This window comes from Jaculus jaculus, chromosome 2, assembly GCF_020740685.1.
Source record: "Jaculus jaculus isolate mJacJac1 chromosome 2, mJacJac1.mat.Y.cur, whole genome shotgun sequence".
Classification (NCBI taxonomy): Eukaryota; Metazoa; Chordata; class Mammalia; order Rodentia; family Dipodidae; genus Jaculus; species Jaculus jaculus.
Genome location: NC_059103.1, coordinates 98817327 through 98832396, shown reverse-complemented (window position 1 = coordinate 98832396; position 15070 = coordinate 98817327).

Here is a 15070-nt window from a genome sequence, read left to right as displayed (position 1 = left end):
GAATACATCATGTGTTGGTACCCTTTTTGCCCTCATTCCTGCCCCCATTCCATTGAGGACGCTCCTCAGTGGGGTTGCAGGTATTCCCCATGGGGTTGTGGTTTATGCGTTGTGGGAGCAGCAGACAGTTATTTTGGGAGGGGGAAGGGAATGCCTCTGGGCATGATGTCTCAACCTGTGGCTCTTACAATCTTTCTGCCCTCTCTTCCCCAAAATTCCCTGAGCCTTGGTGGGTGAGTTTTAAGTCTAATTGAGTGATGAGCTCTTAGGAGCCCCTATATCTCTGCTACTCTGGTAAGTGTTGAGTATCCTCAGGGTCCTTCTCCTGCACCCTGGCACTGATTATCAGGATCAGCATGGAGGCAGCCCTCTGATAAAGAAGGAGGCAGAGAAAGGTAGAGAGAAAGAATGGGCACTTCATGGCCCCTAGTCACTGCAAACGACCCTAAACACATGCACCACCTTGTGCACCTGGCTTATGTGGGTACTGAGGAATCAAACCTGGGTCCTTAAGCTTCACAGGCAAGCACCTTGGCCACTAAGCCATTTTTCAAGCCCTGGCTTGTGTTTCTTAGTGTTTCCTTTGTCGTCTGTGACAGGCAGACCATGAACCAGATATAGTCTGCTGCCCATTGTTATAGATTTATTAGAACATAAACAGTGATTCATTTAGATAATGCTTATAACTGCTTTGGGCCTCATGGAGACAGAAGCCATGGGCTCTCCAAAGCCAGAACTGAGAGGGGAAGGCACTCTAGCAAAGATCAGGGTATTTCGGTAATATTTACTAAACTAATTCAAGAATTAACTAAATAGGCAACTATAGCAAAAATCTCTCACACATAGTTTGGACTTGGGATCCACCTTCTTGTTTGCAAAGGCTGTGTATACCATACAATAAACTTAACCACTCTGTACCTCAGTCTTCTCCTACAGAAAATGGAAAAGATAGAATTTAGTGAAATGTGCTGATGAAAACATTATCTGCCACAAAGTACTGGTTATGAGGGAAAGGCTGAGGCTCCCTTTAAGTATGTTCCCTTTCCTTTATAGCTCACCTTTGGACGTATTCTTTATAAAGGAGCAATCTCTACCCTTTGGCAAGTCGACACCAAGCCTGCCTTAGAGGATGATTTGAGGCAGATGTTGCAGTGATATCCAAGGACGCAAATTGCTAGTAACAGGGTCAGAGAATAAACGAGCAGCGCACGCGGAAAGGGGGACCAAAATGTCAGAAGCATGTCAACACAACACGATTGAACTCTGCCTCCCCAGATGAGAGGCGTCCCTGCCTCTGAGGTGAGGTGAATGGCAGGAGAGCTCCCTCACTGAACGCCAACTAATGAAGTGGTGAGAAATTAGCTGGCCCTGTAATTTGCACGCTAATTCTCCCTAATGCCACCTGGGGGCTTCCTGCCAGCTGAGGCAGAGGAGTGGAAAGTGGTGTCCCCAGCCGGCAGCCAGCCTGCTCGGCTGTCCTGCCCCTTGCCAAGCCATGCAGCCGCCCAGCCCAGCCTGTTGCCATTCACCGTTCAGCGAGCAGTTGGCAGAAGACCCCCCCCTCCGCCCCGAGCATGGCAAACCTGCGCCCCCCGAGCAAAAGGAAGACAATGAGAGGAATTTTAAAAGCCTTCCACCTTGTCGCCCTTTCTGCATCTGCTCGCTCTAAAAGTGGACTCAGCTGGCAGCGTTTTCCTCAACTCTGCCACCTCCTTCTCAAAGACTCAGTTCTTGGAAACGTCGCTGTCATCAGCGCTCCTCCTGAAACCACACTCAGAGATCAGACTGGGGCCACCTAGCACCCAGCAGCTGCCATGGCTCCCTGATCAACATCGATGTCCCCTCTTTGGGGGTTTCTACGTGTATTTTTGCAGCAGAGATGTGGCTCTGCACAACACCCTCCTCCCTAGACTCTCTTCTTATGAAACAAGTCACAGTTCTCACCCCAAAGCTTGTCAAGGGCAAGGGCTGTCCTGGTCCGCTGGGCAAGAGGCCAAGTGGCAGGCAGGGAGGAGGCAAGGCAGAGTGAGAGGCGTCCTGGGACATCTTCTGAACTGTCAAATGCATGCCACCGCTAGGGCCGATTTCAAGACCATTAGAAAGGAAGAGAATGTCATGGTCTTCTCAGTTTCTCTGGGGTCACAGTGTAATTGTGCGCTGGGAGAAACGGGGCCCCAGAGATGGCGTGACAGTCACTTCTCATTACCTCCCACTTGGTTCATTACGTCTGCAGACAGCGATTTGCCCGCGTGTGGGTACTTCCATTACACGGCAGGATGCAATGTGCTGCAGACCCCGCACGGCTTTCTAACCAGCAGGCTGTTTATTCCAGGCACATACCTACCTCATTTCCGGAGGCCGTGCCACAGGGATGGAAGGGGACATAAGGAATAGATTAGTGGTAATCAAAAGGGGGAATCAGCGCCACGTGCGCATACACCCAGTGAACTATGTCTGTCTGTCTGTGTGTGCATCCCATTGACTCATAAGGCCACACGCAGGACAGTATCCTCACAAGCCTCCCAAACTTGGCTTTAGCAAGAGGTCTTATTCAGGTCCACTATAAGTAGGCTAATGTAGTTTTGTAGACTGGCGCTCCTGTCTCTCTCTCTCTCTCTCTCTCTCTCTCTCTCACACACACACACACACACACACACACACACACGCAAAAGACCTTCCTTATTTGTAAGAGTAAGTCCTGGCTGCTGTAGGAATACTATTCCATACTTTTTTCCAAAAAAAAAAATTGTAAAAGCCCCACTTACATTATGAGCTAAAGGGGAGTTATAAGAGAAGAAACAGAATTGTGGGGCATTATAGGGTGCTAAAATCAGGATTAGCTATTATAGTCTTTTGATTTAAAGGCAAAACAAAACACACACACATAAAAAATCTTCTTTTGAAGGTACTTGAAGACAGATGCCCATGATGGATAATCAGAGATGCTACATATTACCACTTACTCTTGGGAATTTATAATAATGTCAGCTTTTAAAAAAAATTTTCTTTATTTATTTGAGAGAGAGAGAGAGAGAAAGAGGTAGGCCTCACACACAGATGGGCAAACTCCAGACGCATGCACCACCTAGTGCATATAACTTACATAGTTCCTGGGAAATTGAACCTGGGTCCTTTGGCTTTGCTTGCAATTGCCTTACCCCCAAAGCCATCTCTCCAAGCCCCAATGTGAGCTTTTTAAAGGTTCTGAGAGTTATTGTTAGAAACAAAATTATATAAATCAATGCTACTTAAATTAAAACACAAAACACTCTTAAACTTCAATTTGATTAATTTCCAGTGGGGGGGAAAAATTATACTACAGGAGGGAAAATCCTGTCCTATTATAGCTCCATCATTTTCTGTAGATTTTGTAAACAATAGTAATTCTCAAATTTTGGCATGCATTCAAATCAGCTGGGGATCTAACCATCATAATCAAACTGTAAACTAGATAGGGCCCGGAACCAGAACACTTAGCAAACCCTTCCAATGCAGGGGCTTATAGCTCACGTGGAGAATTTGCAGCCCACACGTGTGCTCTTTGTGTGCTTTTACCAGAGCTTGAACTATGTGTTGCTCATGAAAAATGCAGATAGTTAATAGGTTGGAAGGCTTGACAACACCGCAAGTTGTCCAAGTTTATCATAGTTTGCAAGGGTTTCTGACTACACAATTGCTAGACATTCATTTTTGCACCTAGATTTACAGGCTAAGCTTTTACTCTCAGATTCATCAAGTCATTTGCTTTACCAATGCAGTTTAGTTGTCTGACTCATTCAGTAACTAATTACAAAGCATCACCTACATGTCAGACAGAGGATAGATCTCTAAGAACAGCCATGGATCCTCACTTTTATGGCCTTACATCCCACTAAGAGAGAGACACATCACAAAACATCAATTAATAAGTAATTAAATACTGAATTAGTGTTGGAAGAGAATGAGTGTTATGAAGGAAATAGAGCAGGCTAACAGAGATGAGGAGTGTAGGTGGGCAGAAGGCAGGAAGAGGGTCGCAATTTAAAGAGGCAATGGTAATATGATTTAACGAAGTGACATTTGAATACAGTCTTAAGGAATGGAGGTCGCCTTTTATGTATGTAGAGTGCCAAGTATAAAGAACCACTAGTGCAGAGGGAGCGCCCCCTGTGGACCAGAAAAGATCAAAAGAACTGAAGGAAGTCCTGTGAGGGTGAAAGTGGAGCAGGGAGCAAAGGAAATGCTAGGCAGCAAGAACCAATCTGTCAGGACTGTGACATATTGTGGCATTTTGAGCAGAGAAATGCGATCACCTAGCAAGATTTTTTAAAGATCTGAATTGCTTCCAATTTTATTAAGCATGGATTGTGTTTCTACTATAGGCAGGGCACTGGCATGGCATCTCATCTGCAAAGATTAACTAAACTGAGTTCTTGCCTTCAGAGGGCTCAGAGTGGCTTTTCATACCACTCACTACATGTCAGGATGTGGGCATTTCAAATCTATCGTCCTTACCCCTCATGTACCCAAATCTCTGCTGGATGTTTACTTTCAGATCTCACAATGTACATAATGCCTTGACCTTAGGCTAGAGAGGAAGACCTGGAACAGATAAGTAAGGACACTCAGATGCTTGACCCTTCCCTAGACAGACTGGGTGGCCCTTGGTAAAACAACAGCCCCCTCTCTTCTTGGCTTCTCCATCTGTTTACACAGCTTTCTACAGAAGTATGTTTTTAGGTCTGATAAGATAACCAGCACTGAGAGCTTGAGGGTGTAATGGAAAACTGACAACTTTAATTTTCCCTCAAATTATCATACTCTAAAATAAATAGAGTTGAGTAGGTTCTCCAGTTATTCAATCTGGCAGCTTTGCCTCAGCTGAAGGCAGCCTATAAGTTGGCAGACCAGAAGTGAGGAAAAAATTATCCTAGTTCCTGGAGATAAAACCTGCTAGCTATCAACAACTGAAGTTCTGAGTGAGGGTCTTCTGGGGAAAAGCCATCTCCAACAACAGTCTCTGTGTAGAGCTTGAACTTGCTTGTCTCCTGCTTGAGTCTTTCTGTTGGGGAAGGATGTAAAAAGACACATTTCACTTCTGCTCCAGGGGTAATTTTAAATGATCAGGTGTGGCGAGTGCTCCTCACCTGTCAGTCATTCATAGACACTGGAGATTGTGGAGAGATGGAAAGCACAATGCAGTGACATTTCAAGGCACGTAGCTCAATGAACCAGAATCACTTTCAGAGCTGTGTTTGTCTTCGGTATGCATATGCAGCCTTTATGAAGAGCAGCACCATTTTTATCAAATGCTTATGATGTCATCTTGCTGAAAGAGGGGGGAATTCAGGGATTTGGCAGTCAATTGGAGAAAGAGAAATTCAATACAATGTTATTTCAGCTCGAGGTCTGCATTGGAGCTGAGCTTCTGCAGATGTTTTTCTTTTGTCTTCATGTAATGGTTCCTTTAAATACCATGTCTTATACTCAGCGAAAGCAGCAAAATTTACAACATAGTAATTAATAGCAAGATGCTTAGCTAAGCAATTCTGTCTCAGAATGGGATTGTATTTTTAGAGGTTTTTTTTTTTTAATTTTATTTTACCTTTCTTCTGCCAAATTTTACTGGAGAAGTTGGGGAGTATTTATAACATACAAAATCTCATGGAGCTAAAACATGATCAATTTTATTTAAGAGACATGAAATAATTTATATATCTCATCCTTAACCACAGTTATATTGATTAGTTATATCAGTTATTGGCTCAAAACAAAGACAGGTTGTACAGGAAGCAAAAAATTGCAACTCACAAAAGAAAGCTTTAGACCATACCTCACCATGACTGGACAATTGTCTGTACATCTATGTTAGGGGGACCAAACTCAGGGTTTACAGAGTTTGGGCAAAGGTTCTACCACTGAGCCAATAGCCTTAACTCTTCCTGCTTATTATTATTATTTATTTTGTTTGTTTGTTGAGGCAGGGTCTCACTCATCCAGGCTGACCTGGGACTCACTCTGTAGTCCCAGGCTGGCCTCACACTCATGGTTATCCTCCTACCTCTGCCTCCCAAGTGCTAGGATTGATGGTGTTTGTCACCATGCCCAGTTTTTTTTTTTTTTTAATTAATTAATTTATTTATTTGAGAGCGACAGACGCAGAGAGAAAGACAGATAGAGGAAGAGAGAGAGAATGGGCGCGCCAGGGCTTCCAGCCTCTGGAAACGAACTCCAGATGCCTGCGCCCCCTTGTGCATCTGGCTAACGTGGGACCTGGCGAACCGAGCCTCAAACGGGGGTCCTTAGGCTTCACAGGCAAGCGCTTAACCGCTAAGCCATCTCTCCAGCCCCAGTTTTGTTTTTTTTGTTGTTTTTTTTTAATTAAGGCAAGATGAATAATTTGGTCCATTCCAGGACTCTTGAATATCAGATCATTAGTAAAACATGTCGCTGTCCCAGACCTGATAATCCTCAGCCCAGGATCAGTTCAAGCACTAACTTTTTCAGCTCCTGCTTCTAGGCAGTAGAACATGAATAGAAGAAAATCGCACAACTCCATTTAATGGCACTGGGACAAATCTATGTCATCCAGCACCAGCTGAATCCTTCCCTCCTGGTGTTGCAATTGGCAGTTCTTTCATCCCCCACCCCATGAGCTCCACTTCAGGGTTAGGGTACAGCTGTGTCAGTCCCCTCATTCTCCCTTCCCTCTCCCTTTCTCCTAAGGCAGAGAAGAGTTCTCTCTTCCAAGGCCCCAAAGTTAAAACTTCTGTAGGTATCAGCCACTATCTCCTCAGCAACTGCTGAGGTTTCATAACACCAGTCACATCTTGTACTTTTGTGCTTTTATTTACTTATTTGTTTATTTTTATTAGCTATGGACATACTCAGCATGCAAACAGCGCATGTTGGTATCATCCTTACCTTCATCCCTGTCCCCCCATCAGAAGGGACCCTCCTCATTGGGGATACCTGTTTTCTCTAAGGATATTGTGGGTAGTTCATTGTGGGGGTAGCCATCAGTTATGGGGAGGAGGCAATGTTTCTGTGTGTAATGTCCCAACTTGTGGCTCTAATAAGTTTTCCACCTTTGGTGTTTTTAAGCCATCAGTCTGCAATCTGGTTGCTACCTGTGGTGGTTTGATTCAGGTGTCCCCCATAAACCTAGGTGTTCTGAATGCTAGCTCCCCAGCTGATGGATATTTGGGAATGAATGCCTCCTGAAGGGAGTGTATTGTTGGGGGTGGGCTTATGGGCTTTATAGCCAGTTTCCCCATGCCAGTGTTTGGCACACCCTCCTGTTGCTGTGTTCCACCTTAAGTTGGCCAGGGGGTGATGTCCACTCTCTGTTCATGCCATCGTTTTTCCCTGCCATCGTGGAGCTTCCCCTCAAGCCTGGAAGCCAAATAAACCTCTTTTTCCCAGAAGCTGCTCTTGGTTGGGTGATTTCTACCAGCAATGCGAACCGGACTGCAACAGTAAAGTGGTACCGAGGAGTGGGATTGCTGCTAGACACCTGACTATGTGGCTTCAGCCTTTTGTAGCTGATTTTCAAGAGGAAAGTGGAAGGAGTTGAAACCTTGGCCTAAGAGATGCCTTGCAGTGCTGTAAGTACAGCTTAATGGACTATTCTGGTCTGAGCTCCAAGACCTGAATGCAGTAAGAACTATGGACTGTGAGGTTTGGCTTATGAGGGTGAAAAAGAGCTGTGCCTGGACTGGGCTAGCAGTTTGTGTGAGAAGCTTGCTCTTGTGCCCATGTTCTGAGAAGTTGTGCAGGGTTGCTTTGCGTAGAAATGAACTGGTGTGTGCAGAGGGATATGGCACAGAAAGGAAAATCTTTGGGTGAACTGCTGCCCATTTAGCTGCAACTGAGAGATTACAACTTTTGAGACTGGGCTAGCTGACCTGCACTAGGGCAACAAGAAGAATGTCAACTCTTTTGAAGGGGTCTGAGTGCTCAAGGAGTGTCCTGTTCTTCAAAGTCTGCTTTAATCCCCCCTGGATTAACAAATTGGCACCCTACCTGGTATTGTGAAGTATAAGAAATGCTGGAAAGAGGGTCATTGAGTTTACAACACGGTCTTGTGTTTTGAAAATGGCCATGGGCAATGTGAAGCAGGTTTGCTGGTTGCCTGCATAGAGACCCCATGGGGCCATGAAGATGAACCGTGGCTTGCAGTGGAGACCCAGTGGAGATGCCGGGACCATGAGATGGCTGCCGAGGAGCTGCCGGCCCCGATGAAGTTTCCCAGGACTGTGAGTAGCCTAGCTGGAGGGGTGGAATTGGAATGCCAGAGACTTGTTGCTGGTTAGAATTATCGGACTTGAAGATTTGTCACTGGCCAGAGTTGTTGGACTTGAAGCTACAGAGTTTGATGTTTGCCCTGGTTGTTTTAAATCTTGTATTGGTTGAATGTGCCCAATGCCATCTATTGCAGTGTGAATATTTATTCTGTGCCATTCTGGGTTTTTTGAGGTTATTTTTTGGTATTATGGCTCAGTTAAAAGATCTTGGACTATGGGGATGTATGAACATCATTGAGATTGATAAAAACTATGAGGACTTTAAAAGTCAGACTGAATGCATTGTATTTTACATCATGTATGGATATCAGTTTATGGGGGCCAGGGGCGGAATGTGGTGGTTTGATTCAGGTGTCCCCCATAAACTTAGGTGTTCTGAATGCTAGCTCCCCAGCTGATGGATATTTGGGAATTAATGCCTCCTGAAGGAAGTGTATTGTTGGGGGTGGGCTTATGGGCTTTATAGCCAGTTTCCCCATGCCAGTGTTGGGCACACCCTCCTGTTGCTGTGTTCCACCTTAAGTTGGCCAGGGGGTGATGTCCACCCTCTGTTCATGCCATCGTTTTTCCCTGCCATCGTGGAGCTTCCCCTCAAGCCTGTAAGCCAAATAAACCTCTTTTTCCCAGAAGCTGCTCTTGGTTGGGTGATTTCTACCAGCAATGCGAACCGGACTGCAACACTACCCTTTGGTCTACACATCTGCTCGACTTTCATCCTATTAACACACACACACACACACACACACACACACACACACACACACAATTCTTTAATCATTTCAGCTCTTTACTCAAGCTACAAATTGCGTTATATAGTAATCATCTGTTTACATGACAGTTTTCAACTGCTCCAGCAGTTTTTAATTGTCATTGTGTCATGGGTCCCTTGAGAATCTGATTAAAATAATGGACTTTCTATCTAGAGCCCTCCCCCCTCTCTCTCACACACACACACACACACACACACACACACACAAAATTGTGCATACAATTTCCAGTTGCTCAGGGACCCATTGTAAGAGCTTTTACTGCTGTGGTCAATACTTCTGAGTTCCGCCCCTTCCAGGAACATGGAAGTATTTTTCTTCCTTGCTGACTTGAGATTCACTGCTTTGGCCAATGAAATGTGAGTAGAAGTGACACTTGTGTGGCGTGGTGTGTGTGTGTGTGTGTGTGTGTGTGTAAGCTTTAAGAGCCAGTATGCAATTTGCCATGCTTTCTCTTTTTGTTCCCTCACCAAATCTGTTCAGTCAGCTTGGGTCCTGGAATGAAGACTTGCAGTGGCCTTAAGGCATGAGTGACAGACCCAATCCCATTGTTTAAAGGGAGTAAGGCTGGGTGGGGGAGGGGCTGTTATAGCAAAACAACCTTGGCTTTCCTGCTAAGTAGCAGGACACTCTCCACCAGATAGGCAACACTCGGAGTCAGAAAGAGCCTTGCTATGAGAGCTAAAGCTACCCTCTTCCTTTCTGTAGACACCAAACATATTTTGGCTCTTTTTGTTCTCTTTACTTAGGCAGCTTTCCCCTAGCTTCCGACTTTACTTCTGAGGCTATCTCCTACAGAGGTCCTGCTGGGCCTCTTTCCTCCCTCTAGCTCAGTCTCAATTACTCTCCATTGCGTCCCCCATTTCTTTCGGTCACATATGCAGCACAACCTGGAATGATCGTATTTTTCTCTCTCTCTAGTTATGAATTCATAACAATTTCATAGATCACAATGTCGTGCCATATTCATGCCTAGTATGAACTGAAAGGGGTGTGTTCCAAACATGACTGTTTTCACTTATTCAGTAAGATCAAAACAGAACCATGAATGTTCTTGGGCTTGTTGCATTTTATACATTCCTTTAAACTGCATTAATAAAAGGATCTAGCTACAAATATTGGTCCAATGTCCTAACATTTAGGTGTGCATGAAGACAAAAAAATAAACAAAAAACACTGAACCTTGGTAGTCAATCTGCCACCATGAAGAGGTCAACATGACATTTTTGGTTCTTTTCAGAGAGTTGTGGCCACAGCTCTAACAACCTCTGGTCTCAACCCAGTTAAATGTTTTTTGTTTGTTTGTTAACTTAATAGTACACAGTTGTGCTTTGTTCACATACATTTCTTTTACTTGGTGAACATGCCAAATGCTGCTCTTTCATAAGCCATAGTAAGAGTTAGACTTAAAGTTTCAGAGTATTGAGTGGCTTAGTTATAAACCCAGGGATATAGGTAAACCTCCTGCCACAGAATGGTTTATAATCATTCAATTGATCACTGAATAAAATCAGTGTTCTTATTTGACGAACAATAATCTACTTTGTTTTAATGTATTTTTAGAAATCAGGTGGTGCTTAATGTCTTTAAATTGAACTTGTGCACATGTATCACATGTATATGCATAGCTAATTCTATTGCCATAAAAGACAATGTCTATTCTGATTTCAAAAACCAGTGATTTTAATTCTATATACAAAAAGTAACATGTTCATTGTTTAAAAATTTAGTAACAAATAACTAGAACTCATTATACAAATTTGCTACTTTCATTGTCATTTAAAATATGTTAAATAGATCAGATATTTAAGAAGAGAAATAGCTGGCCTTGGTGGCAGATGCCTTTAATACAACATAAAGAGGCTGAGGTAGGAGGATAGCTGTGAGTTTGAAGCTATCCTGAGCTACAGTGAATTTCAGATCAGCCTGCTTTAGAGTAAAACTCTGCTTTAAAAAAAAAAAGAGAGAGAGAGAGAGAATCAAAAGTTATGACACTTGCCCGGCATGGTGGCGCAGTTTTTAATCCCAGCACTTGGGAGGCAGAGGTAGGAGGATTTCTGTGAGTTCGAGGCCACCCTGAGACTACATAGTAAATTCCAGGTTAGCCTGAGCTAGAGTGAAACCCTACCGCCTTGGTGGGCGGGGGGGGGGGGGGACCTCATGATATGTATACCTTCTCAGATTCAATTCTGTAAACAGAAATCTCTGGAATTTTATCAGTTATTAGAATAGAATGAATTTAAGAGCTAACTAAGCATGTAGCTCAGCTGCAAACATTTGCTCAGTATACATGAGACCCTGGGTTCAAACTCCAGTACCAAAAGAAAAAAAAAGTTTCTTGAGGAAAATAACCAAATAAAATATCTTAAAATTGCTGAAGTTTTAACTTTGGTTTATTCACAAACAAAAAGTTTGGTTTATTATTTTATGATTTTTTGTTTCCCTTAAATTTGCTGTGCAAGAGCTTGTATTACTAACTAGTATATATATATTTTATTATCACCAACATATTTCATATGTATACATCATGTGTTGGTGCCCTTTTTTCCCTCATGCCTGCCCCCTTTCCACTGTGGACCCTCCTCAATGGGGTTGCAGATATGGAGTTCTGAGTTATGTGTTGTGGGAGAAGCAGTTATTTTGTGGGGCACAGAGGAATGTATCTGGGCAGATGTCTCAACCTGTGGCTCTTACAATCTTTCTGACCCCTCTTCCACAAAATTACCTGAGCTCTGGTTGTTGAATTTTAAGTCTACTTCTGTGATGAGCCTTAAGGAACCTCTGGATCTCTGCTTTGGTAAGTGTTGAGTGTCCTCAGGGTGTGTCTCCTTCACTCTGGCGCTGATTATGAGGCTAACTGTGGAAGCAGTGCTCTTGCTCATCTCCACAGTTCCTCTGTGGATTCAATGTGGCTTGGCTGAAATGTGAGGAGTAGCTTATCTCCTCCAGTCTTCTACCCTCTGAAAAAGAACAGATCCTCCAATGGAGAGTGAAATCAGCATAGTTTAAATGGGATTAGGCATTATTAATTAAGGGAGAATTTGATGTATGTAGCCCCTCTTTTAGCCAAAGACTACTGAGAGCTTGACATTGGAGAGCATACTCTTTGACTCCATAGGAATTTGATCTGGTTCCCAATTCCAGACATGGATTCCTTTACACTGAGCAGATCTCTTAGCCAACCAGAAAGCTACTGTCTACCCACCACGGCTATGTGCTACTATTGCACTGGCATGTACATTCTGTCAGGGTGTTTACTTTTGAGTAGCTTAGACCTCTGGTTGCAACCATTGTTGGCCACTTTCTCCCCAGTAGTTCCTGTAGTGCTTTCCCGAACTAGACGGGCTAACTGCTTGGGGACTGCCTCTCTTCCAGATTCCAGCCATGCTTTGTTTTGGCAACATATGGTAACTTCAGCAATAGGGTCTTACCTTTTTCCTCAGGTGGGTAATCAAGTGCTTTGACAGAAACCTGTCTTGATTTGGGGACCTTGTAAGTCTCTCCAATCAACAGCATTCTGTGGTTCTTTCAAAATGCAAAACATGGGCTGAGGAGATGACTTAGCACTTAAAGCACTTGCCTGCAAAACCTAAGGACCCAGGTTCGATTCCCCAGTATCCACCTAAGCCAGTTGCACAAGGTGGTGCATGCATCTGGAGTTCATTTACACTGGCTAGAGGCCCTGGCATGGCCATTCTCAGTCTGTCTCTTTTTCTTGCTCAAATAAGTAAATAAAACATAAAAGAAAATAAATAAAATGCAAAATATATTCTGTTAACTTACTCATAGATTACTCGTAATTGGCACATGTTAACTATATTTTTCTGCCCATTCTATGAGAACATCCATATGTATAACTTAAAACTAACATGGGGGTTTCAGGATGGTGCTAGGTGTCTTCTCCTTATTTCGTCTTGGGTTTTTTGTTCTTTTGGTTTTCCAACAGGGTCTTACTCTAGCCTAGGCTGACCTGAAACTCACTTTGCAGACCCAGGCTGACCTTGAACTCATTGTGATCCTCCTACCTCTGCCTCCCAAGTGCTGGGATCAAAGGCATGTGCCACCACACCTAGCTTCTTCTCAGTTTAAGAGATTAGAGCTATCACCTTTGGTGTAGTATAATTTAAAGCATCAGATGGTGTTTAGTGCCTATTAAATTGGACATGTAACATCCAGAAGCCATAGATTGTTACTAGAAAATTTTCAGTGCCTGGGATGGGATACCTTCCAGAGAGTTGTTGGCCAGGAAGGTCCCTGTTGCCTCCAAAACATTATAGGCTATTGCCAAGGCCCTTGGTCCCCCATGAGAAAGAGATAGTAAGACCCTATTGCTGAAGACTTCACATGCCTGAATGGCAAAGTCATTGAGAAATCAAGCTGGTGCTGAGCTGAAAACCTTCTCCCTGTAGCCCAGCCAACCGAAAGCTAGAAAAAGCTGCACTATATGCAGCCTTATGGGAGACAGAAGTCATCAGCGGTGTAAATAGTGGACACTGGAAATCTCAAGTTTGGTCAGACAGGCCAAATTACTGAACGAGTACAAAAGTGGCACGTTTCCTCGGGAGGAAACCAGCTGCTTTTTAATTGGACTGAAGGCCCACTCTATGGGAGGGAATATGTGCCTGGTACCAAAAACCTAATCAAAGCCTAGGGCAGGGGAGGTCATGAGCCTTAGGGGTATAAAGCCTGCTCTTGTCTGGATAAATGCATATGTTACTCTCACCAAATTGCCCTGAAAGCACTAATGTTCATACTCATATATTACTCATATATTAATGCTACTCTCACTTCTGGTTAGAGAAACTTCTCTTTTCAGATGGCAATGACCACTGGGATGACCCAAAAGGCTCCATAATGCTCAGAAGAAGGGACGGAGGAGTGTCCAGCACTGAAATCTCACACCCTCCAAGACTCAGGGTCCACTGAGGAAGAGGTGGCAGGAAGAATATAAGAGCCAAAGGAAGGGCACCACTCCTTGCATACAACTGTCCACACAGAATTTGGCCTCGAAATCCAAGATCTCACAGTGTCTAGAAATACCCACACAAGACCCTCATAACAAGAGAAAAATATGATGACATAAAATTAAAAGAGAGATTGATGGAGAGAGGCAGGGGATATGATGGAGAGCAGAGTTATGAAGGGGAAAGTGGGGGGGGAGAGGGAAATACCTTGGTTTGTTGTCTGTAAGTATAGAAGTTGTCAATAAATATATATGTATATATACTAAAAAAAATGGACATGCAAGCATCCATGAGCCCTTGTACATATGTATAGGGTAGAGGGCTTTTAAAAAATATTTTTATTTATTTGAAACAGAGAGATAGAGATAGACATACACACAGAGAGAAAGTGAGTATGGACATGCCAGGGCCTTCTGCCACCGCAAATGAACTCCAGATGCATGTACCACTTTGTGCTTCTGGTTTCATATGGGTACTGCAGAACTGAACCAGGGCCATCAGATTTTTCAAGCAAGTGCCTTTAGCAGTTGAGCCATCTCTCTAATCCTGAGAGCTTTTAAACAGTTGTTTGGGGGCGGGAGAGATATCTTAACAGTTGGGACATTTGCCTGTGAAGTCTAAGAACTCATGTTCAAATCTCCAAGTACCATGTAGCCATATGCACAAAACACAAGCACACAATATCACACATGGGCCACAAGGGAGTGCATACATCTGGAGTTCATTTGCAGCAGGCTGAAGGTCCTGGCATGCCCATTCTCTCTCTCTCAAAAGTAAAAATATGGTTGTTTTGTATATCTGGCATGCTGATATATACCTGTAACCCCAGCACTCTGGAGGCTGAGGCAAGAGTATCAGGTGTTCAAGGCCATTAACTGTGTAATGAGCTGAGGCCAGCCTGGGGTACAAGAGACTATGCCTCAAAAAAAAAAAAAAAAAAAGAAAGAAAGAAAGAGAAAGAAGAAAAGAAAAGAAAAAGAAAAAACCAACTTATTTGGAGGCTAGATGGTTTAGTGGTTAAGGTGCTTGCCTGCAAAGCCAAAGGACCCAGGTC